Here is a 26,767-nt window from a genome sequence, read left to right on the forward strand (position 1 = left end):
ATCCCGTTGTAATTACTATAGCTTTGTAATAGATTTTGAAATCAGGGAGCATGATGACTCCAGCTTTCTTTCTTCTTTCTCAAGATTGCTTTAGCTATTTGGGGTCTTTTATAGTTCCCTACAAATTTTAGGATGTTTTTGTTCTATTTCTGTGAAAAATGCCATTGGAATTTTGATAGGGATTGCAATGAATCTGTAGAGTGCTTTGGGTAGCATGGTAATTTTAGCAATATTAATTCTTCCTATCATAAGCATGAAATATTTTTCCATTTATTTGTGTCTTCTTCAATTTCTTTCATTAATGTCTTGTAGTTTTCAACATACAGATCTTTCATCCCTTTGGTTAAATTTAATCCTAAATATTCTATTCTTTTTGATGCAATTGTTTTCTTAAATTCTCTTTCTGATAGTTCTTTGTTAGTGTGTAGAAATTCAACAGATTTTATGTATTGATTTTGTATCCTGAAAATTTACTGAATTCATTTATTAGTTCCAACAGTTTTTTGATGGAGTCTTTAGGATTTTCTATATGTAATAGCATTCAACTTCAAATAGTGACAATTTTACTTTTTCCTTTCCAATTTGGATTCCTTTTATTTCTTTTTCTTGCCTAATTGCTCTGGCTAGGGCTTCCAATACCATGTTGAATAAAAGTGGTAAGAATGTGTACATATGTACAATCCTTGTCTTGTTCTGGATCTTAGTGGAAAAGCTTTCAGCTTTTCACCATTGAGTGTGATGTTAGCTGTAGACTTGTCACATATGACCTTTATTACATTGAGGTAAGTTCCCTCTATACCCACGTTGTTGAGAGTTTTTATTGTGAATGGATGTTGAATTTTGTCAAAAGCTGTTTCTGCATCGCTTGAGATGATCATATGATTTTCATCCTTCATTTTGTTAATGTGATGTATCACACTGACTGATTTATGGATGTTGAAGCATCCCTGCATCCCTGGAATAAATCCCTCTTGATTGTGGTGTATTACTGTATTGCTATCCTATTACTGTATTGCTAAATTTGGTTTGCTAATATTTTGATGAGAATTTCCACATCTCTGTTCATCAGGGATACTGGCCTGTAATTTTCTTTCCTTGAGCCATCCTTGTCTGGTTTTGGTTTCAGGGTAATGCTGGCCTTGTAAAATGAGTTTGGAAGATTTCTGGTTCAAGATGGTGACAAGCCCTAAACACATTTGGCTTTGAAAAACAACAAGGCTTGTGTTCTGAGACCTACAAGACTCTAGCCATCTGAGAAGCCATTCTTAAAGGGCTCAAGTGCTTGGACTCACCTATCCCTGGGCCCACTTCAGAGGCAGCCGATGGCGCTCAGACTTAGTAAAGGAGGCTCACCTGCTAATATAAAAGCATTGGTCTGAGGGGCAGGCATCTAATTCAACAATCTCTGGGATGGAGACTGGTGGGCACTGTATTTGCATTCTCCCTTTGCTGTGCTCCAGAGCACCAGTGTCTCCTAAAGGGGAGCTTTTGCAAGTATCTGGTGCCCCAGTTTTTAAGACTGCCACCTAGGGGATGGCTCTTGACTGCCCACCCTGGAAGCCAGGGGAGCTTGAGTTCCTGGTCCCATGGGGGTATAATAATTGATGTCACTCAGAAAGGAGTTAATATCCCTGTCTGTTGCTCCAGTTTTTGTGACTGCTGCCAGGGGACAACTCTACATTGCCTGGCACTGGTGTCCACTGGGACTTACACTCGTGGGTCCCCTAGGATTGGGACCAACGGAAAAAGTGCTCTTAAACAGCTATGACATCCAGGGCACAGCAAGAAGTAGCAGGCTCAGGAGCTTGGTCTTTCTGTGAAGAAGGCCTTCTAGCTGATGATCATGACTGTGGCCTGAGGGAAAGGCTTCTGGCTAGGCATACACCTTGGGGCCACTCTAATCCTTCCCAGAGACCTCAGAGGGTGGGCACTAACTCTGCACTCACCCTCTGCCACACTCCAGAGTGTCAGAGTCTCCTGGAGGGGAGTTTTACATGCACCTGGTATCCTGGTTTTGTGTTTGGTGCCCTGGTTTTTGTGACTGCTGCCCAGGGAATGCCCATTGATCATTTACCTCTGGTGGCCAGTGAGGCTTATGCTACAGTCTCACAGGACTGTATATATTTGAATACTTTTAAAAGCTGATGCCTGAGTGTCTGACTTTCAGTCAAATTGAATGTAGGTGCTGAATGCCTTCCCTCTGGGACATTGAGAGCTGTTGGCACATCCTGAGCTACTTGGAGCTATTAAAAATATAAAAGACTGCTTGGACAAGCACAGAGTTTTGAGAGACAACCATGAGCTGAGGCAGGGTTGAATGAGAACGTTCATCTCCTACACAAGGCCACTCCTTCAAGATGGGACGAAGTGGTTGTTTCATCTACTGTATAGAAACCACCATAAAGAATCAAAGAGAGGAATATGTTCCAAATGAAAGAATAAGATAAGGTCTTAATGAAATGGAGATAATAATTTACCAGATAAAAAGTTCAAAATATTTGTTATAAAGATACTCACTGAACTGGAGAGAAGAATGAATGAACACAGTGAGAATTTCAACAAAAAGATGGAAAATATAAGAAACTACCAAATGGAAGTCACAGAGCTAAAGAATACAAAAACTAAACAAAAAATACACTAGAGGAGTTTAAGAGCAGACTAGATGAAGGAGAAGAAAGGATCAGTTAACTCAAAGAAGGCAGTAAAACTCACTCAACCAGAGCAGCAAAAGGAAAAAAGAATGAAAAAAAGTGAAAATAGCTTAAGAGACTTATGGAATAACATCAAATGGACCAATATTCACATCATAGGGCTCCCAGAAAGAGAAGAGAGAAAGGGGCAGAAATCTCATTTGAAGTAATAATGACTGAAAACTTCCCTAACCCGGGGAAGGAAACAGACATCCAGATCTAGGAAGCCCAAAGAGTTCCAAATAAAAGGATGCCAAAAAGATCCACACCAAAACACATTATAATTAAAACGTCAAAAGTTAAAAGACAAGGAGAGAATATTAAAAGCAGCAAGAGAAAAACAGCCTGTTAGGTACAAAGGAACCCCCATAAAGCTAGCAGCAGATTTTTCAGCAGAAACTTTGCAGGCCAGAAGGCAGTGGCATGAAATATTCAAAGTGCTGAATGAAAAAAACTTCTAACCAAGAATACTCTATTTGGCAAAGTTGTTGTCAGAAGTGAAGAAGAGATAGAGTTTTCCAGACAAGAAAAAGCTAAAGGAGTTCATCACCACTAAAGCAGCCTTACAAGACATGTTAAATGAATGCCTTTAAGTTGAAAAGAAAGGGAACTGATTAGTAACAAGAACACATATAATACAATAAATCTTACTGGAAAGGTCAATATATAGTAAAGGTAATGGATTAATCACTTATAAAGCTGGTTTGAAAGTTAAACAAAAATAGTTAAAATAACTATGATTAAAATAATCAGTTAAGGTGTACACAAGATAAAAAGATGAAAAAAACCCCATAAAACATGGGAGGGGAGAGTAATAATGTTGAACTTTACAGTGGAATCAAACTTAAGTTGTTATCAACTTAAAATAGACTGTGATAAATATAAGTTGTTATACGTAAGCTTCATGGTAACCAAAAAGCAAAAATCTGTAGTAAAAATACAAAAGGTAAGAAAGAAATACAAATATACCACTAAAGAAAGTCATCAAACCACAAAGGAAGAGAGCAAGAGGAAAAGAAAGGAACAGAGAGGAACCACAAGAAAGCCAGAAAACAATAAACAGAATGGTAATAAGCACATACTTATCAATAATTACTTTAACTATAAATGGATTAAAATCTCCAATCAAAGACATAGAGTTGATGAATGGCTAAAAAGAAAAAGACATGTCTATACACTGCTTACAAGAGACCTGCTATATCTTTTTTTAACTTTTTTTACAATAACATTTTTTAACATCTTTATTGGAGTATAATTGCTTTACAATGGTGTGTTAGTTTCTGCTTTATAACAAAGTGAATCATTATGCATACACATATACCCCATTTCTCTTCCCACTTGCGTCTCCCTCCCACTCTCCCTATCCCACCCTTCTAGGTGGACACAAAGCACGGAGCTGATCTCCCTGTGCTATGCAGCTGCTTCCCACTAGCTATCTGTTTTACATTTGGTAGTGTATATATGTCCATGTCAGTCTCTCACTTTGTCCCAGCTTACCCTTCACCCTCCCTGTGTCCTCAAGTCCATTCTCTATGTCTGCATCTTTATTCCTGTCCTGCCCCTAGGTTCTTCAGAACATTTTTTTTTTTTTTTTAGATTCCATATATATGTGTTAGTATATGGTATTTGTTTTTCTTACTTCACTCTGTATGACAGGCTCTAGGTCCATCCACCTCACTACAAATAACTCAATTTCATTTCTTTTTATGCTGAATAATATTCCATTGTATATATGTGCCACATCTTCTTTATCCATTCATATGTCGATGGACATTTAGGTTGCTTCTATGTCCTGGCTATTGTAAATAGAGCTGCAATGAATATCGTGGTACATGACTCTTTGAATTATGGTTTTCTCAGGGTATATACCCAATAGTGGGATTGCTAGGTCATATGGTAGTTCTATTTTTAGTTTTTTAAGGAACCTCCACACTGTTCTCCATAGTAGCTGAATCAACTTACATTCCCACCAACAGTGCAAGAGGGTTCCCTTTTCTCCACACCCTCTCCAGCATTTATTGTTCGTAGATTTTTTGATGATGGCCATTCTGACCGGTGTGAGGTGATACCTCATTGTAGTTTTGATTTGCATTTCTATAATGATTAGTGATGTTGAGAATCCTTTCATGTGTTTGTTGGCAATCCGTATATCTTCTTTGGAGAAATGTCTATTCAGGTCTTCTGCCCATTTTTGGAATGGGTTGTTTGTTTTTTGATATTGAGCTACATGAGCTGCTTGTATATCTTGGAGATGAATCCTTTGTCAGTTGCTTCATTTGCAAATATTTTCTCCCATTCTGAGGGTTGCCTTTTTGTCTTGGTTATGGTTTCCTTTGCTATGTAAAAACTTCTAAATTTCATTAGGTCCCATTTGTTTATTTTTGTTTTCATTTCCATTTCTCTAGGAGGTGGGTCAAAAAGGATCTCGCTATGATTTATGTCATAGAGTCTTCTGCTTATGTTTTCCTCTAAGAGTTTGATAGTGTCTGGCCTTACATTTAGGTCTTTAATCCATTTTGAATTTATTTTTGTGTATGGTGTTAGGGAGTGTTCTAATTTCATTCTTTTACATGTAGCTGTCCAGTTTTACCAGCACCACTTATTGAAGAGACTGTCTTTTCTCCATTGTATATCCTTGCCTCCTTTATCAAAAACAAGGTGACCATATGTGCATGAGTTTTTCTCTCGGCTCTCTATCCTGTTCCATTGATCTATATTTCTGTATTTGTGCCAGTATCATACTGTCCTGATGATTGTAGCTTTGCAGTAAAGTCTGAATTCAGGGAGTCTGATTCCTCCAGCTCCATTTTTCTTTCTCAAGATTTCTTTGGCTATTTGGGGTCTTTTATGTTTCCATACAAACTGTGAAATTTTTGGTTCTAGTTCTGTGAAAAATGCCATTGGTAGTGATAGGGATTGCACTGAATCTATAGATTGCTTTGGATAGTATAGTCATTTTCACAATGTTGATTCTTCCAATCCAAGAACATGGTATATCTCTCCATCTGTTTGTATCATCTTTAATTTCTTTCATCAGTGTCTTATAGTTTTCTGCATATAGGTCTTTTGTCTCCTTAGTTAGGTTTATTCCTAGGTATTTTATTCTTTTTGTTGCAATGGTAAATGGGAGTGTTTCCTTAATTTCTCTTTCAGATTTTTTATCATTAGTGTATAAGAATGCAAGAAATTTCTGTGCATTAATTTTGTACCCTGTTACATTACCAAATTCACTGATTAGCTCTAGTAGTTTTCTGGTAGCATCTTTAGGAGTCTTTATGTATAGTATCATGTCATCTGCAAACATGACAGTTTTACTTCTTCTTTCTGATTTGGATTCCTTTTATTTCTTTTTCTTCTCTGATTGCTGTGGCTAAAACTTCCAAAACTGTGTTGAATAACAGTGGTGAGAGTGGGCAACCTTGTCTTGTTCCTGATCTTAGTGGAAATGGTTTCAACTTTTCACCATTGAGAACGATGTTGGCTGTGGGTTTGTCATATATGGCCTTTATTATGTTGAGGTAAGTTCCCTCTATGCCTACTTTCTGGAGGGTTTTTATCATAAATGGCTGTTGAATTTTGTCACAAGCTTTTTCTGCATCTACTGAGATGATCATATGGTTTTCATCCTGCAATTTGTTAATATGGTGTATCACACTGATTGATTTACGTATATTGAAGAATCCTTGCATTCCTGGGATAAACCCCACTTGATCATGGTGTATGATCCTCTTAATGTGCTGTTGGATTCTGTTTGCTAGAATTATGTTGAGGATGTTTGCATCTATGTTCATCAGTGATATTGGCCTGTAGTCTTTTTTTGTGACATCTTTGTCTGGTTTTGGTATCAGGGTGATGGTGGCCTTTTAGAATGAGTTTGGGAGTGTTCCTCCCTCTGCTATATTTTGGAAGAGTTTGAGAAGGATAGGTGTTAGCTCTTCTCTAAATGTTTGATAGAATCCACCTGTGAAGCCATCTGGTCCTGGGTTTTTGTTTGTTGGAAGAGTTTTAATCACAGTTTCAATTTCAGTGTTTGTGATTGGTTTCTATTTTATGTTTCTTCCTGGTTCAGTCTCGGAAGGTTGTGCTTTTCTAAGAATTTGTCCATTTCTTCCAGGTTGTCCACTTTGTGGGCATATAGTTGTCCACAATGGACATATAGTTGCTTGTAGTAATCTCTAATGATCCTTTGTATTTCTGCAGTGTAGGTTGTTACTTGTCCTTTTTCATTTCTAATTCTATTGATTTGAGTCTTCTCCCTTTTTTTCTTGATGAGTCTGGCTAATGGTTTATCAATTTTGTTTATGTTCTCAAAGAACCAGCTTTTAGATTTATTCATCTTTGCTATTGTTTCCTTCATTTCTTTTTCATTTATTTCTGATCTGATCTTTATGATTTCTTTCCTTCTGCTAACTTTGGGGGTTTTTTTGTTCTTCTTTCTCTAATTGCTTTAGGTTTAAGGTTAGGTTGTTTATTTGAGATGTTTCTTGTTTCTTGAGGTAGGATTGTATTGCTATAAACTTCCCTCTTAGAACTGCTTTTGCTGCATCCCATAGGTTTTGGGTCGTGGTGTTTTCATTGTCATTTGTTTCTAGGTATTTTTTGACTTCCTCTTTGATTTCTTCTGTGATCTCTTGGTTATTTAGTAGTGTACTGTTTAGCCTCCATGTGTTTGTATGTTTTACAGATTTTTTCCTGTAATTGATATCTAGTCTCAAAGAGACTCACTTTAGATTTAAGGACACACAGAGACTGAAAGTGAAAGATAGGAAGAAGATATTCCATGCAAATAGAAACGAAAAGAAAACGGGAATAGCTATACTTATATCAGACAAAATAGACTTTAAAACAAAGACCGTAATAAGAGACAAAGAAGGCCATTACATAATGATAAAGCGGTCAATCCAACAAGAAGATATAACATTTGTAAATATTTACATAACTAACATAGGAGCACCTAAGTGTACAAAGCAAATATTAATAGATCTAAAGAGAGAAATAGAGATGAATACAATAATAATAGGAGACTTTAATACCCCACTACATCAATGTATTGATCATACAGACAGAAAATCAATAAGGCACCATCAGCTTTAAATGACACGTTAGACCATATGTACTTAACAGGTATTTAAGAGTGTTCCATCCAAAAGCAACAGAATACACATTCTGCTCAAGTGCACATGGAACATTTTCCAAGATAGATCATATGTTAGGCCACAATAGAAGTCTTAATAAATTTAAAAGGACTGAAATCATCATCAAGTATCTTTTCCAACCACAATGGTATGAAACTAGACATTAATTACATGAAGAAAATTGGATCCACAAATATGTGGAGATTAAACAACATGATAGTGAACAACCAACGGGTCAAAAAAAGAAATCAAAAGAGATACAAAAAATACCTTGAGACAAATGAAATGTAAATGTAATATACCAAAATTTATGGGATGCAGCAAAAGCAGTTGTAAGAGGGAAGTTCATAGTGATAAATGTGTATCTCAAGAAACAAGAAAAGTCTCAAATAAGTAACCTAAGTTTATCCCTGAAGGAACTAGAAAAAGAAGAACAAATGAAGCCCCATGTTAGTAGAAGGAAGGAAATAACAAAGATTGGAGCAGAAAAAAATGAAATAGAGACTAAAAAGACAATAGAAAAGGTCAATGAAACTAAAAGTTAGTTCTTTGAAAAGATAAACAAAACTGAAAATCTCTGAGCTAGTTTTCCCAGGAAAAAAAGAGAGGACACAAATGAATAACATCAGAAATGAAGGAGGAGATATTAAACTCATACCACAGAAATACAAATGATCATAAGAGACTACAATGAACAACTCTACACTAACAAATTGGACAACCTAGAAGAAATGGATAAATTTCTAGTAACATAGAATGTACCAAGACTGAATCATGATGAAATAGAAAATCTGAACAAACCAATTACTTATAAGAAGATAAAATCAGTGATCTAAAACAAAAGTCCAGAAGCAGATGGCTTCACTGGTGAATTCTACCAAAGATTCAAAGAAGAATGAATACCAATCCTTCTCAAACTCTTCTAAAATAAAGACTAAAAATTTAGAAGATTTTTTCTTCTCCATTATAAAAACCTTAGATGCTGGTTTTAGGTAGCTTTGAACACACAGAAAATGTAAAGAAAAAAATAAATGGAACCAATAATACTACCTCTATTTCTTTCTGAGAATCCTAAGGCAGCTGGAAACTCATTCAAGTCTGCAGCTGTCACTCTGAGCTGCCATTTTACAAATACTCATTTCCTTAATTTCATCCTACCCCCTTAGCTCACTCGAAAAGGAAAATAAATGTTGAGGACTGTTCCCTACTTTATTTTTCTTTCTTTATTGAAGTATGGTTGATTTACAATGCTTCAGGTGTACAGCAAAATGATTCAGTTATATATATACATACACACACACATATACATATATATATCCTTTTTCAGATTCTTTTCCATTATGAGTTATTAGAAAATATTGAATATAGTTCCCTGTGCTATTCAGTAGGTCCCTATTGTTTATCTATTTTATATATAGTAGTGTGTACCTGTTAATCCCAAATTCCCAATTTATCCCTTCCCCGCTTTTCCCCTTTAGTAACCATAAGTTTGTTTTCAATGTCTGTGAGTCTATCTATGTTTTGTATATAAGTTCATTTGTAACATTTTTTTAGATTCCACATATAAGTGATATCATATCATATTTGTCTTTCTCTGGAGGACTGTTCCCTTTGTAGAGGGTTCTCACACCATTTTTATACTTCACATTAAGATAAATAAGGTATAGGGGATAGGAAAAAGAGGTTCCTTCTCACCACAAATCCTAGTCAACAACTCCCCTTTATAATATATTGTAGGGTCAGTACTAGTAATTCATACAATAAGTATGTTCAAACTGAATTTTCAACCTCAAAACAAAACCTATCTAGACAAACATATTAAATTCTGGTTGTCCTGGTTGCCTAAGTTTCTCTCATTATATTTCTAATGACCCAAGTCCAAGTTTTAAGTAAAAATTCTTCCACTTCTGGACATTAGCCATCCTTATTCTCATATTATTCCTTGGCCTTCCCTGAAAAGTCTTTTGTTGCTATCTTAGGCAATCGCCCAGAATCATGAGTGCTGTAAGCCCAGGAAAACTTAAATCTCAGTGTTAATCTTCAATATTTTACTGAACAACTAAAATCCATTTACTTAATGGAAAGTATTACCATGCATGATGCTGTTCCAATTGAGGTTTAATTAATTTGAAGGCAGATTCAACTTTTAAGAGCATAAACATGTATTTTGCTTAAAAAGGAGCCACTACAGTTAAATTTCACAGGAATTTTTAAACATCCATCCATAGCCAACTCTGATATGGTTTTACCACTCTGATACTACAGTTACCTGTTTGGATTCTTTGGAAATATTTTTAGCCAACAGGGTCTAACAGAGACATGATATTAATGTATCTAAACTCTGGAAAGCTGTGGTGAAATTGGGAATTTGGACTGCATTATAAAAAGGTAACCTGAGATGCCTCTGGGTGTGTGGGGGGCAGGGCGGGAGAGGGAAGGCAATGAGCAAATACATGAATTAGGGTTTCATTTACGCCTTTGGTTGTAAACTAGATGTTTTGTCTTGATTAAATCCATTAGTGGACACAAGTGGAGATGTGTTTGAATGTGATATGGTTTGAATTTCTCACAGCTAACTATGAGTCAAAACTAGGGACATGAGTAATATGGGCCCACAGAAGAACCCAGCCAGAACCAGGACTGCCTGTTTAAAGGTTACATCTGGTTTCATAGTAAAGGGGAAGTATGATTATTATAGAAATCACCATGTATTATTTATATATCGTTTTGGTGCCATATTAAGTTTGTTTGTTTTTTGCTGCGTTGGGTCTTCGTTGCTCCTCACGGGCTTTCTCTGGTTGTGGGGAGTGGGGACTACTCTTCGTTGCAGTGCATGGGCTTCTCATTGCGGTGGCTTCTCTTGTTGCGGAGCCATGGGCTCTAGGCATGAGGGCTTCAGCAGTTGTGGCACGTGGGCTCAGTAGTTGTGGTTTGTGGGCTCTAGAGCACAGGCTCAGCAGTTGTGCCACACGGGCTTAGTTTCTCCGTGACATGTGGGATCTTCCTGGACCAGGGCTTGAACCCCTGTCCCCTACACTGGCAGGTGGATTCTTAACCACTGCGCCACCAGGGAAGTCCCCATATTAAGTTTATAGAGAATTTTCTATGGTTCTCACTACAGAGTATGGATTTGGTCATTCCCAACACTATTTTTATCATCTTCATAAATTCCCATGCTAATGAACTCCTTCAAGTATTGTTAAATGTAAGATATCTGAATTGGGTTGGACTATATCAGACTATTTAGAATTAAGATTCTGTAAATAGTCCCTCATTTAAGAATTCTGTCTTAGTAATGCTGATTTCTATAATGGAATGAAAATGTAATATCCTAGAATTTCTTGTAAGGAGTTTCTTTGTAAGGAACACCTCAAAACCACGAAGGTGGAAGCATAAGATGCTAAGGACATGTTTAGTAACAAAAGATGGTTTATAAACTATAACCTATTAGGAGAGCAATTTGCATCCCACCTAAGAAAAAGAAGGACATAGAGAAGAGTGAGCAAGGGCACTGCTGGGGGAGAAGGGTGTAGATCATAGAGAGAAAAGCCTCAGATCTGGGACAGAGAGGGTCTCTAGAGGACAGAGGTGCCTAATATGGACTTAGGCTCCTTGCTTAACAAGAGGGGTGTGTGTGTGGGGCGGTGGTGTGATAATAGATCTCCTCCATGACTTCTTCCCTTTCTAAAATCAAAATTGCTCACCAATTCTTTTATGATCATAGATTCTTCTCTCTGGGTTCCAAATCTGGGTTGCAATGGGGCAAAACCAGAGATGGCACAGATGCTGAAACTGAAGGACAAAGGGGCAGCTGACGTTTGGGTTATTACAATATGACTACTACTACTAATTATTATTATTATTATTTTAGTATAAAACATACTGATGTCTGTAAACATGAAATAAGATCTAAAAACTAGCAAATTATTCTTCTCAGTAGAAGTGTAATTGACACCCTAATTCATAGATCTGCTGATCCTTTTGTGCCTTAGTCATTGGCAACGTTTACTTCTTGAGCTTGTATGAATGCCAATGTTACAAATAAGCAGTACCTTCTCCCTCCCCTGGAAGAAATAAATAGCAGAGTAAGTGATAGTTGGGGGAGGGGTCAAGCTTGAAAGAGGGGCTGACCATCTAAGGAGTAGATGAGATGATACAGGCAAGGCCCTTTCATCAATATCCAGCACATAATAAACACTTAACAAATGTGACCAATTATGATTAGTAGTAATAGTACGGACACATAAGTCCTTCTACCTGCTTCTGTCTCTACAAGAAGGTTTTGCCTTCATCTGTGGCACAAGGACTATTACCTCAAAGACCAAGGGAGACGGGACTGGGCAAGGGATGACTCCTCTGCCCCTGAAGAATCTACTGTCAAGTTAAGGTGGGGTCCACCTCTGTTTCCACTAACTACTTTTTCTCTCCACCTTTAAGTCTAGCTGAAGAAAGCCTACAGCATTCTTGGCAACAAGATTGAGGTTTCTGGGTTCCAAATGCATCTTTGATAGATGCCTCTAACTGCATCAAAATGGCAGGAGCATTTCTCTCAGCATTTAATGCTGATCTCCCCTGCCATCTCAGCATAAGTACCTACATAACCGTGTCAGGAGGCCCCAACATAAATCCACCAGGAGTTTTAATTTTTCTCCAGTGACAATGTCATATAAAGTCAGAGAAATGAAAACCTAACCAGTGTCTCTGTGTGTGTGTGTGGTGGCCCAGGCTATCCCCAGAACAGCCAGGGCATCATTTCTGTCCTCTGAAGGAAAAAGATCAAGAACCCATCCCCAGTTCAGGGTGTGTGAGATAGCACTGCCCTCTGTAAGGTTGGTCAGGAGGGATGATTTCATGATGGAACTGCCTGCAGCTTTGCTCTGTCCTTTAGGGGCACATAAATGATGGTTATAAGGTCAGAGGCAGGCAAACCTGAGTTCAAACCTCAGCCTGCTGCATCCTCACTGTTTCATCCCAGGCAGCCTCTCTAATCCTCAGGTTCCTCATCTGTAAAACAGGGATCATAACCATGCATATGGCATAAGGTTGTTGTGAGAATTAAGCAAGATAATTCTATGCAAGACACTTAACACAACATGTAGTATATAGTAAATGCTCAATAAACATTAGCAACACCAAGAGAAATGCAGAGGGAGTCCCATGTCGCAGCCTGTTGCAGAGCACAGGCTGCTACGAGGGTCTAGGTGTTCCTTCTCCCACCCAAGACCTGGTTGGGTGAATCCAAAGAAGCATATCTTATCTCCCTCCTGTGTTTAAGAGTAAACTTAGTGAACAAACACTTAAAAATAAATATAAAGGAACACAACTGCTTTAGATTTCACAAATTCAAAAACAAACTGCTGCAAATTCATTCAATATAAAACATTTATACAGGCATACCTCATTTGATGGTGCTTTGCTTTACTGCCCTTCAAAGATACAGCATTTTTTTACAAATTGCAGGTTTGTGGCAACAAGTCTGTAGGTGCCACTTTTCCAACAGCATTTGCTCACTTCGTTTCTATGTGCCACATTTTGGTAATTCTGGCAATATTTTAAACTTTTAAGTTATTATTATATTTGTTATGTGATCTGTGATCAGTGATCTTTGATGTTACTACTAAGACTTGCTGAAGGCTCAGGTGATGGTTAGCACTTTCTAGCAATAAAGTATTTTTTAATTAAGGTATGTACATTGGTTTTTTAGACCTAATGCTATTGCACATTTAATAGACTACAGTAAAGTGTAAAGATCACTTTTATATGCACTGGGAAACCAAAACATTCATGTGATTCACTTAATTCTGATACTTGCTTTATTGCCGTGGTCTGGAATTGCAATATCTCTGAGATATGCCTATAAATTAAGGGACTCACATAATCCAGTTTTAGAGGGTTATTCTTTTCAAAGAAACAGTCCAACAACCAAAAGTAATTAAAAATAAATCAAATCTTTATTTAGGTTCCTCAGATTCCATCAAAGGCAGATGCATAAATAACCCACTGACATACCTCTCAATGTCCCTTTGTTTTCCTCTTGAACTTCATTACACTATTCAGCTGCACTGGAACTTCTCTCTTTGCTAACCCAGAGCTCTGCAACCACAGGCATAGTGGCTCTACTATCTCTCAGTCCCCTCACCCCAGCCCTGCTCTTGACTATACCGGTCAGCTTTGCCTCTCCCAGTGAGCAGGACTCTCTCCTACTTAGAAGTAGGCAGGAGAGGTAAAGCTGAGCTGAAACATGATTCTCCTTAGTTATTATGGGGACGGGGGCAGCTCTGCAGACTCACATAAATGGTTTTAGCCTCTGCATTTGCAATATACAGTAATATCTCACTGTACCTTTCTTCTTCCTCATTCTTAATTCATGACTTTATTCACAAAGATGCAAAGATAGAAAACGTTAATACTCCAAATTAGGAATGTATCTTTCCTATCTCTCCTTCGCCTTGTGTTTAGAAAAAAGAAAGATCATTAAGATGTTAATATAACTCTGTTATTAAAACCCCACTGAGATAAACCATTGGAAGCAGAATGGAAAAGAAACAACAAGGAATGACAGGGTGCTGCCAAGCAGCTGGTCTATTTTCAGAAAACACTTCAGGCGTAAACGGCATTTATAAGATGTGGAGGAGACTCCCCTCTCCCTCCCCTACACACAGGAAGGCCAGAGAAATGCAGACAGTGGAAATTGTCAGGTGTCTAGGTATGGGGCCACTGCCCTCTAGTGTGTACTTTAAGATTTGCAAAATACCTTTGTCCTGGTAAATCAGATATCTTTACCCCAAAGACAGTAGAAAACAGAATAAAACTTGAACCCCTGTTGAACTATCCAGCAGAATCATTTTAAAATAATGTAAATTATTAAGAGAGTGAGATTTGATGGCTTCCTACTACCTCACTATCTGTTCCCACACTCTTATCAGGCCCTAAAAATGGATTTATTGTTTTCAGTCCAACAGACTGCCCAAAGGACAGAAGAGGTATTAAAAATATTTGACAATATTTGACAATGCCACTGGCATACAGAATAGACGCTTGCAAGATGCCAGCTGGCAGCGGTGCTGGGGCCCCTGCAGGGCCAGCATTCACCCCTTAGAGGTTGAATCATGGGGAGGCAGGGGCCTCCTGAGAGAGAAGACCAGGTAGCCAGGAGAGGAGTGGGCCTGGCATAGAAGTATGCCAAGTTTTGAACAAATGGTTGTCTGTACTAGAGTGTCCTAGCTGAACATTAGCTCATGAAAGAGACTTGAGGATGAAGATACCACCCAGCAGGGCAGAAGAGTGACCCAGCATCCAATAGCAAATATGGTGAGGAGAGATGCAAGGGTCCCTCGTCTCCCACCAGCAGCTGCTTCTTCTCCTGCCAATGGCAGGGGCATGGTGGTGTCAGTGCAGGGCTGTCAGGGCACCTGCCCTCTAGTCTCCCTTCTCCTTCTCCCTGTGTAACATTAGCATTAGCAGATAGTTTGATCTGGGACTCCATGCCCCCATTCTTCAAGTGAGAGGTTAGACCAGGGTTTTTTTTAAGGGCCCTTTTATCTCTAGGTAGGAATTATAATATTATGCTTTTTCACGATCTGATTTCCAAAACTACCCTATGTACAAGTTCATTTACTATAATTTTTAACGATATCTTTGAGACAGCTCCTAGCTCATAAAAAAGTGCTCAATAAATATCTCTAAATCTTCTTGGAAGAAGTCATTTCTTCACAATTTTTACATTTCTGTTTCCAAATTGTACCCCAAATGAATCCACTTGTAAGTAACTCTCAAAAATTTGTTTCTGATAATGAGCTGGGGGAAAGAGCCATAACAACCACTACTGTTTACAGAGCATCTATTTGCATGAGGCATTGTATTAAACACTTTATATGCATTATCCATTTAGTTCCCATGACAATCATATGAGGAAGGTATTATTATTCCTAATTTCCTTAATGCGGATGCTAAAAGAGGCTAAATGACTTGTCCGAAGTCAGACCTAAGAGTACCATGTGTGGTGCTAAAGTCCACATCCTTAGCTACTCCCATCAGTTCGTGAAGTAATGTTAAAAACAAGAACAATTGTGATTTCTTCCATGATGTTAAATGTATCTTTTCATTTATTTACTTATCTAGGATAACTACCTATCTTTGGTTGCTAAAAAGTCCTTTCTTTTATGAAATGACAGTAGATAGTGATACTGGATAGTAGATAGATTGGCTTTTGATTTTTAGCAACATAAAAATTTGGCAAGTTTCAATCTTCTGAAGTGTTATCAGTCCATGAAATTGCAATGTCTGGGAGCAATTGTTCCTAGTAGTATGAGGATCTGCTGTGTGGGTACTCTGGTCATTCCCAAGATGAAAAGCTTCTGAAGGGTGGTGTGCCTGCTTTTTGTATGCCTTGTTGATGATAACTTGTTGGTAAAAAGAGGGTCATATTATCTCTTCACAGTCTGAACAGACTATAGGTGAGGAAGAAAGGGATTCCTCAGGCCATTATATATGTTAGTCAGTTCTTCCATTTGTGACAAAGACATGGAGGAAACAGAAGCTAAGCTAAGAGGAGTAGGAAAAAAGTAAGAGTAAGCTCAGATTCCTCTAACCAAGAACAGAGAGGCTCTCCAGAAAAAAACCCAGAACGTAAACCACAGACCCTGCATTTGCAGGTTTTATAATATTAATAGCAATAATAGTAACAGCAACAATCCTTAAACAGCACCTTCATTTTCATAAATAAAGACCTTTGTCAAATTTAAAGTTCTTCTCCAAAAGAGTATTGTCATTTCAATATGATGTTAGAGCTTAATCTCAAATTTATGACTGCCGAGTATCTTAGAGATTAAAAATTATTTGTGAAGACTTTTTTTTTTTTTTTTTTTTTTTGCTGTACGCGGGCCTCTCACTGTTGTGGCCTCTCCCGTTGCGGAGCACAGGCTCCAGACGCGCAGGCTCAGCGGCCATGGCTCACGGGCCCAGCCGCTCCGCGGCATGTGGGATCTTCCCGGACTGGGGCACGAACCCGTGTCCCCTGCATCGGCAGGCGGACTCCCAACCACTGAGCCACCAGGGAAGCCCCTGTGAAGACTTTTAATAACTCAATCTTTGTGAAGAATTAGAATATACCTTAATAAATCATCTCTGTACAATTGTGGAAATCTCCCACAAGGCAAATAAATATCCAGAGAAATCTTCCTTTCTCATCCCTTTTGTTGCAGGGGGTAGGGGGGCAACTTCCTTATGCTTTCATGCTGCATACTTAACAGAAGTGTGAGCTAAAATGATAGCTTTGCATATACACCCATACTCTCCTTCATACTGACCAAGGATTGAACCAAGGTGACTTGTTTATAAAACCAGGCAGAGCTTGATGCTACCAGTTCCTAGTTGCCCTGGGGATGTAATGAATTTCTTTGGAGATAAAGAATTTACAGGACCTTATATTTCTTTCTATTCCTTTACAGGAAGTACCAGCTTCAGGACCTAAGACATGGGGGTAGGGCCATGTGGGGGGATTTTTTTCAAAGAAAGGAGGTGAGGTTGCTGTGTGTGGAGGTGAGGATGGAAGACAAAGAAGAATGAAAGGATCTAAAGTCCTATAAAATAAATGAGAAAGGGAGAGTCAGTAAGAGACTGGCTGGGCCTGCCTAATCTACGGTAACGAGGTAATTTACACAGAAACGACCCTTGTAAAGTGCTTCATTTGTTAACTCCTATCTACTCTATTTTCACTAGCAGTAAGCAAACAGAAAAAGAACACAGTGTTGAAGTATAATTTTCATAAAAAGAAAAACAGGACTTTCATATAAATATAGGGTAAGCATTTTTCTTAAGATTTATTTAATTCATTGAGGGACCCAGAAGAATAAAGCTGATTCACAGAAGGGGGAGAAGAAAAAGAATGCCGGAATAAGATGGCAGTTACAAAACTGGTTAACGTCTCACCAGGGCAAGTAAAATGTAACAGTTGTCTGTTAACAAAAGGTTATCTTTTCTGCCAACAAAAATAATTTGTATCTCTATCAAAACCACGGATAATTTATCAACCTTCTGCAAATTAACATCCACATTTGAAGAGTCTGGACCCTAACTAACAGTGTAGGGGAGGAAAAAAATTTTCCCTCTACCCCCTAAATTCCTAGCTGAGACTCTATGATAAAAGATTAACAAGAGAAAAATAAACGAGTTTACTAATATGTATACCTCATGTGTACCTGAGAGAAACCCAGCGGGGCGGTGCGTGGGGGGGTAAGAGTACCTCCCCCAAGGTGGCTTAGAATTCAGGATTAAATACCATCTTAATAGGGAAAGGGTTGGGGAATGTAAGACTCTTAGGGGAGAGTAAATGATTTTTAGGAAAGATGCATGGGCCCTTAGAAGAATAGGTGGGAGGTGTGATCATCTGTGACAAAGTCTGCGAGGATGTGGTGTTGACTTCTATTCTCCTCTCCTTTGAAAGAAGTCAATCTTTCCTGGTTGATGAAACTCCTGGAAGGGGATCTATGACATCTGAGTTCCTTCTGAAGGATCAGTCTTTAGGCAGATAAGGGGAATTCAGAGAAAGCCTCTCTCTGCATTTATGGTTTTCCAAGTGCCAGCAGCTCAAAATAATCAAAACGCCAAAATGACATATTTTAGAGTGGCATGCACTGAACTCCTATAGTCATATTTGGGGTGGTATATTCTGCTACCCTCCATTCATAAAAGGTAAGCCAAACGAGGTTACATCTCCTGTAGCCTCAGATGACTTGTAAGGAGCTCTAATATGACTTTGAAAGGGTAACCAGTAATCTTCCATTTCCAAATTTTTGATAACTCTTTAAGAATTTTCAAACTCCTTGATGATTTATTTTGAAATTCACTTTCAATCATTTGGAAGTGACAATTCAAGATTCTGAAGAAATTTTTTTATCAACCCTATATTCTAGACCTATCCATAGCTACTCTCAAAAATCCAATGTTTCATTTGTACTGTCTTAATTTCCTGAAAATCCCAAAGTTGATAAGCATGCCCTATGCTTAAGAATTTCCTGTTCATTGATTCTGAACAATGTCCAGAAGAGGGTGCTGACAGAACAATCAGCCTTGCTCCGACCACAAAGACAGGACACATCCTCTTGACCAAAGGTTTCAATATGGGAATCCCAAGTTTGGCAAGTACCATAATGATCACAGCATTATATTAGGATCATTAGCATCACAGTAATTAATACTACCAAAGAAGAAATGGAAAGTTCCTTATATTAAAAGCAAATAAGGGATACATAAAAAAATTGGTGAAGACATGGGGAGACGAATGATGACTTTAACTTTTCATCAGCTTTCTATATTGGTTCAAATACTTTATAGCTTTTCTTTTTCATCTAAAAGTTGAGCTTTATTTTGAGTTCACATGATCCCCAAGGCAGCTTTTATTTTTATTTTTTTTCAAATATAATAATCCTGTTGTATCTTTTTTTAACATCTTTATCGGAATATAATTGCTTTACAGTGGTGTGTTAGTTTCTGCTGTATAACAAAGTAAATCAGCTATATATATACGTATATCCCCATATCCCCTCCCTCTTGCGTCTCCCTCCCACCCTCCCTATCCCACCCCTCTAGGTGGTCACAAAGCACCAAGCTGATCTCCCTATGCTATGCGACTGCTTCCCACTAGCTACCTATTTTACATTTGGTAGTGTATATATGTCCATGTCTCTCTCTCACTTCGTCCCAGCTTACCCTTCCCTCTCCCCGTGTCCTCAAGTCCATTCTCTATGTCTGCATCTTTATTCCTGTGCTGCCCCTAGGTTCTTCAGAACCTTTTTTTTTTTTTTTTTTTTAGATTCCATATATATGTGTTAGCATACGGTATTTGTTTTTCTCTTTCTGACTTACTTCACTCTGTATGACAGTCTCTAGGTCCAACCACCTCACTACAAATAACTCAATTTAGTTTCTTTTTATGGCTGAGTAATATTCCATTGTATATATGTGCCACATCTTCTTTATCCATTCATCTGTCGACGGACACTTAAGTTGCTTCCATGTCCTGGCTATTGTAAATCAAATACTTTTTATCTTGTACATGACTTCTTTTCTAGTATAATCAGTCACAATTAATCATTATCAATGAATTATCAATATTTTTCTTAACACAAATTAATAAACTTCGTAATAAATACTTAAAAAACCAAGTAGCATGACTGCAAGAATCTATGAAGAAACTGATACTTTGTTCAGTAATTTATCAGGGTTGTAGCTAGAAAATAAAACTTCAGCTGTGTTTTATGCTTTATAATACTTAAATATGTCACTACTTAGAATCTATAACATTATAATTTATACTTGCACTCTTCTCTGAAATACAAATCTTTGGAGAGAAAATCCATCAGCAAGCAGGCAGTATATCCTTTCCACTGCATCTCTTCTCTACTAAACCAAAGTGTTTCATTTTGTTTTGCTGATAGTTTTAGGAATACAGTACAGATTGCACTGGCAGTTTCTCTGCTGCTCTGTGGTGCTAAGTCAACTTAGCTAAGCTGGAACTATGTTTCCCAGAGTTCTCTTTCCTGTATGGTTCTCTCTGGACATGAGAGACACTCCATGTGAAGGCCAGAGGTAGCAGTGAAGAAGTCATACTATTTATGCTCTGAAAGTTGTTGCCAATCTGCTGCTTACCTCCTTGGTGAATCAGACTTGTAGCAACTCCAACTTCCCAAGGCCACCTCCTTCAGCTTCTCTGAGTCCCGGGCTAGATGTGTGTGTGGTTCCCTGATAATGGGTGCCAGTTCTCCTGTGGGTCATCCACAGCATCAGGGTTGGACACGGTTCAGAGATAGAAGTGGGTTCCAGTTTGTCCTCATGGGGTCTCAACTTGTGTTCATGCATTCCCATTTGTCCTGCTGTCCTCTACATCCAGCTTTCCTTCTTATCTGCTGATCTGATAGACCTAGAGTAACTTTAGACTCAACACAGACGCAGAACAACAGCCTGCATAGATTGCTTCACCATAGATCCTTTATTCTTTTTTTAATTGAATTATAGTTGATTTACAATGTTGCATTAATTTCTGCTGTACAGCAAAGTGATTCAGTTATACATATATATATTCTTTTTCATATTCTTTTCCATTCTGGTTTATCTCAGGATATTGAATATAGTTCCCTGTGCTATACAGTAGGACCTTGTTGTTTATCCATCCTATATATAATAGTTTGCATCTGCTAATCCCAAACTCCCACTCCATCCTTCCACCACCACTCCTCTCCCTTGGCAATCACAAGTCTATCCTCTATGTCTGTGAGTCTGTTTCTGTAGATCCTTTATTCTATATCATGGTTAGCCATTCTGCTTCTCAGATAAAACTCTAATTGCCACAAGTTTCTATGCACAACATCATCTTGTTGCCTTTGCATTTTAAACAGTGTGTTAAGCCTCAAAGTCATAATAGGCACTGTGTCTGGCAGAAGGAGAAGAAGACAGGTATTTGGTAGTAGAAGAAAAGAAGGGATGCTTAGAAAGGTAAATCTTGTGTAGGATGCTATCAGAAGCTTCTCAATGTTAAAAATGCCTGTGCCAGTTATCAGTTTATCTCTCTCATCTCCAAACCCATCTTTCCTTGCCCTGCTTTATGATCCTGAAGATGGACATTTGTCCCCTGTCAGCAGAGGCACTGGAGCGCCACTGGGGGAGAAAGGGAATGCTGGTTCTTCAGGACTCTTCCCAAGGCCAGTAGCACAGGACATGCAGTGGCACTCATCCCCAGTAAGTTTCAGTGCCACCATTTAGGGCACTTCTTGGTGGGTTTTGCTACCACTCTGGTAGGCAGCTTCCCAGTGAATTCCTCTGTGGGCACTTTCTCAGTGATGCGCCAGTGGGTGGCATCCCAGCCAGCTGGGCCGACACTCCAGAGAGCTGGCTTCCTGCTGCCAACCCTGGCCCACGGCATCTCAGGGAATTTCTCTGCCGTCCAGTGGGTACCAGCCACTCCTTGTCAAGGGGGTCTGAATCCCAGCCCTGGGTGAAGGGAGGCCCTCTTCCAAATATATTCCTTCCTTGGGTACTTGACTCAGTTTTAGAGGGAGTGACTGCTCTTCATGTGTACTATTCCTGTATTCACTAGATTTTCCTGACTCCTCAGTAGGTAATCCCCTGCTACTAGTTAATCACTTTTTATGTTAAACTTTCCCTGTGTGAATTAGTGTGTGCTTCTTGTATCCTAACTGGGCACTGATAAAATGCCTTTTGCTCTTAGTAGCTACTTTAAAAAAAAAAAAAAAACCCAAACCCCAGAATCTAATTGTATTAGTTCAGGATTTGTTCTAGAAGGAACATAAATTACTTTTAATATGGTTTTATAAGTGAAGGGATTGCCCAAGTGTGCACTTTAGAGAGGCTGTTTGCTTTCTTTGGCCACTTATAAGGGGTATTTCTCAATCTGGGCTCCATGGACCACTGTGAGCAGATCCTGGCTCCATGGACCACTGTGAGCAGATCCTAACTATTGCTATGAAACAAACCACCCTAAACACAATAGTTAAAACAACAATCTTTTATTATTTCTCACATATTTGACAGGAAGACACCAAAGTCACATGACAAACAGTGAAGATATAGGAAAGGATGAAGAATTGGGGTTCAAAAGTCCCTTTACCACAGGGTCCAAGGAGTTATCAAGGGTCTATCAGTTTAAATCATATTTTTAAGTTGTGTATTTTCCACTAACAATGAAATATCAGAAGGGAATGTAAACAAACTATTTGTTTTAAAATCACATCAAAAAAATAAAATACTTAGGAATAAACCTGACCAAAGAGGTGAAAGATTTGTATGCTGAGAACTACAAAACATTAATAAAGGAAACTGAAGATTAATCAAAGAAATGTAAAGATATCCCATGCTCTTGGATTGGAAGAATAAATATTGTTAAAATGGCCATATTACCCAAAGCAATATACGGATTTAATGCAATCCCATCAAATTACCTATGACATTTTTCACAGAACTAGAACAAATAATCCTAAAATTTATATGGCAACATAAAAGACCCAGAATAGACAAAGCAATCCTGAGGAAAAAGAACAAAGTAGGGGGCATAACTCTCCCAGACTTCAGACAGTACTACAAAGCTACAGTAATCAAAACAGTGTGGTACTGGCACAAAAACAGACATATGGATCAATGGAAAAGAATAGAGAGCCCAGAAATAAACCCACACACCTATGGACAATTAATCTTTTTTGTTTTTTTTTGCGTTACGTGGGTTTCTCACTGTTGTGACCTCTCCCGTTGCGGAGCACAGGCTCTGGACGCGCAGGCTCAGCGGCCATGGCTTACAGGCCCAGCTGCTCTGCGGCATGTGGGATCCTCCCAGACCGGGGCACGAACCCGTGTTCCCTGCATCGGCAGGCGGACTCTCAACCACTGTGCCACCAGGGAAGCCCCTGGACAATTAATCTTTGACAAGGGAGGCAAGAACATACAAAGGAGAAAAGACAGTCTCTTCAGCAAGTAGTAGTGGGAAAGCTGGACAGCTGCTTGTAAACCAATGAAGTTAGAACACACTCTCACACCATACACAAAAATAAACTCAAAATGGCTTAAAGACTTAAACATAAGACATGACACCATAAAAATCCTAAAAAAAACATAGACAAAACATTCTCTGAGACTTGGTCAGTCTCCCAAGGCCACAGACATAAAAGTAAAAATAAACAAATGGGCTCTAATCAAACTTATAAGCTTTTGTACAGCAAAGGAAACGATAAACAAAACAAAAAGACAACTTATGGACTGGGAGAAAATATTTGCAAATAATGTAACCGACAAGGGCTTAATTTCCAAAATATACAAACAGTTCATGCAACTCAATAACAACAAAAAAAACCAACCCAACTGAAAAATGGGCAGAAGACTTAAATAGACATTTCTCCAAAGAAGACATACAGATAGTCAAAAGGCACATGAAAAGATGCTCAAAGCTGCTCATTATTAGAAAAATGCAAATCAAAACTACAATGAGGTATCACCTCACACCGGTCAGAATGGCCATCATTAAAATGTCTACAAGTAACAGATGCTGGAGAGGGTGTGGAGAAAAGGGAACCCTCCTACATTGTTGGTGGGAATGTAAAATGGTATAGCCACTATGGAAAACAGTATGGGGGTTCCTTAAAAAACTAAAAATAGAGTTGCCATATGATCCAGTAATCTCACTCCTGGGCATATATCCAGAAAAGATGAAAACTCTAATTCTAAAAGGTACATGCACCCCAATGTTCATAGTAGCCCGATTTACAATAGCCAAGACATGGAAGCAACCTAAATGTCCATTGACAGATGAATGAATAAAGATGTAGTATATATACACAATGGAGTATTACTCAGCCGTTAAAATAATGCCACTTGCACCAACATGGATGCAACTAGAGATTATCATACTAAGTGAAGTAAGTCAGAAAAAGGAAGACAAATATCATATGATATCACCTATATATGGAATCTAAAATACAACAAAAATGAACATATCTACGAAACAGAAACAGACTCACAGACATAGAGAACAGACTTGTGGTTGCCAAGGGGTGGGGGGATGGGGGAGGGATGGGGGGAAGTTCTGGGGTAGCAGTTGCAAACTTGTATATATAGGATGGATAAACAACAAGGTCCTACTGTATAGCACAGGGAACTATATTCAACATCCTGTGATAAACCATAATGGAAAAGAATATAAAAAAGAATGCATGTATATGTATAACTGAATCACTTAGCTGTACAGCAGAAATTAACACATTGTAAATCATGTATATTTCAATAAAATATATTTTTAAAATTGTGCATTTTCAATTCAGTGAGAAAATAAAGAACATAATCATCGTCATAGATTGCAAGTCCCTGCATTTGCATTTTGGTCTGGTTCTCACCAAGAATCACCTTAAGTGAGAATGTACAACTTTATTTCTTCATTCGTGGAGTTATAACTTAAAAAAAAAACTTATTCAACGTATTCTAATGAATACTACTGAATAGGTCACCACCATTGATTATGTGTTCATTATAAGCTTTTATAGACATATAACATTGATAAAAAAGATTTTCACATTTTGAGTTGTGGAGAAGTCATTCTGGCTTATACATGAGTTAACCTGAATTTTATGCTAACTAAAATACCCTGTTTGTGGCCTATCAAACATACTGTACATCTGCTTTAATTAATAAAGAAAAGGGCCAGAAGTAAAGAATGTTTATGTTAGAAATAAAGATTAAATGCCTCCCTTTCTGGGACGCCAATGCTAGTACCCCCTCAATGATAAGACACCCTTCCCAGCTGCCAAGACCATGCTGACTTGCTATGTACGTGCTGATCTGTGTTTTTTTTAATCTTGAAGGAATGTATCCCTGACTTGTTTAATGTTCTTTGTTCTGACAAGATATAAAACTGCGCTGAAAACCATGCTTCTCTAGGGCAGTTCCTCAGAGCTATCTGAGAGGCTGTCTTCTGAGCTATAGTCCTCAGCTGGGTTCAAATAAAACACTTTTCTATTACTATTTTGGGTTGTTTATTGATTATTTTCATCAACAACATATATACAGAAAAGTGTGCCAAATGTAAGTATATGAGTCATGACTTTTATTTTTTTTTTTGGCTGTACTGTGTGGCTTGTGGGATTTTAGTTCCCTGACCAGGGATTGAACCAGGGCTCTCCGCAGTGAGAATGTGGAGTCCTAACCACTAGACTGCCAGGGAATTCCCAGGTCATGACTTTTTTTTTTTTTTTTTTGCGGTATGCGGGCCTCTCACTGTTGTGGCCTCTCCCGTTGCAGAGCACAGGCTCCGGATGCGCAGGCTCAGCAGCCATGGCTCACGGGCCCAGCCGCTATGCGGCATGTGGGATCTTCCCGGACCGGGGCATGAACCCACGTCCCCTGCATCGGCAGGCGGACTCTCAACCACCACGCCATCAGGGAAGCCCGGTCATGACTTTTAATAAAGTGAACACTCCTGCATGGGTTGGGTGCTCAACATGTAAGGGGAATGTTTCTCAAACTGGCCTCTGCAAAGGTCATCACAGGCAGGGTTCCATCAGTTCCAAAACTTCACCAATAATACAAAAAGAGAACCTGGCTGTGGGAAGCCCAGGGGCTGACCAGGATTGAAGGGAGAACAGAACAAAATCCAAGCAGTTACTGGAAAGGTTAAGAATCAAGAAGTCAAGCAGAGGTAGGAAACAGCCAACTCCTGCTGTTTTCACCAGTAGGTCTGCTGAAGAAAACTGGTGGGCCTCAAGCCCTGAACCCTTCAGAGCGGGGCCACTAAATTTTGATCAGTCTGTAACATAGATTCTTGCTATAACCCGTACTGCCACATCAGTGTCTGTCTTGAAAAAGGCTGAGCTGATACAGTAAAGAGTAAAGTTCAACTTGCTGCAAATTATTTGTAAAAGCAGAGCCTAAATCCAGGCCCATGACAGAGAAAGATGACTTATTTCCTGCTACTTGCCTAGTCTCCTGGGCACACAGGAAGATGACATTAGGAGAGTTAATAGTTCTACTCAAACTGAGCAAGAATGTCCTTGAAGGGTGACCAAGTGGCAAACAGTGCAATAACTATGGGTTCTTTTACAGGTTTTATGAGACATAGTTACACCATAGTAGTGATTGTGTGTGTGTATGTTTTTAATATATTTAAAAATTTTTTAGAAAAGTTGCAAAGATGGGACAGAGAGTTCTCACATACTTCACGCCCAATTTCCCCTATTATGAATATCTTACATGATTATGATACAGTGTCACAATTAATGAATCAATACTGATAATTATTATTAACTAAAATCCATAATTTATCCAGGTTTCCTTAGTTTTTACCTGATGTCCCAGCCAGGGTACCACAAATAAGAAGTTGTCAGATCTTCTCAGGCTCCTTTTAGCTGTGAGTTTCTCTTTCTCAGACTTTCCTTACTTTCGATATCCTTG

At 38.6% G+C, this 26,767-nt stretch overlaps 1 protein-coding gene across 1 annotated transcript in view; it reads right to left on the bottom strand.

Moving 5' to 3' along the window:
* MCC (MCC regulator of Wnt signaling pathway) overlaps positions 1 to 26,767 on the bottom strand; it is a 432,932-nt gene that overhangs the window by 297,973 nt on the left and 108,192 nt on the right. The gene's annotated exons all lie outside the window — the stretch shown is intronic.

This window comes from Aethalodelphis obliquidens, unplaced genomic scaffold (genome assembly GCF_003676395.1).
Source record: "Aethalodelphis obliquidens isolate GAN/ISIS:26980383/991018 unplaced genomic scaffold, ASM367639v1 scaffold4, whole genome shotgun sequence".
NCBI lineage: Eukaryota > Metazoa > Chordata > Mammalia > Artiodactyla > Delphinidae > Aethalodelphis > Aethalodelphis obliquidens.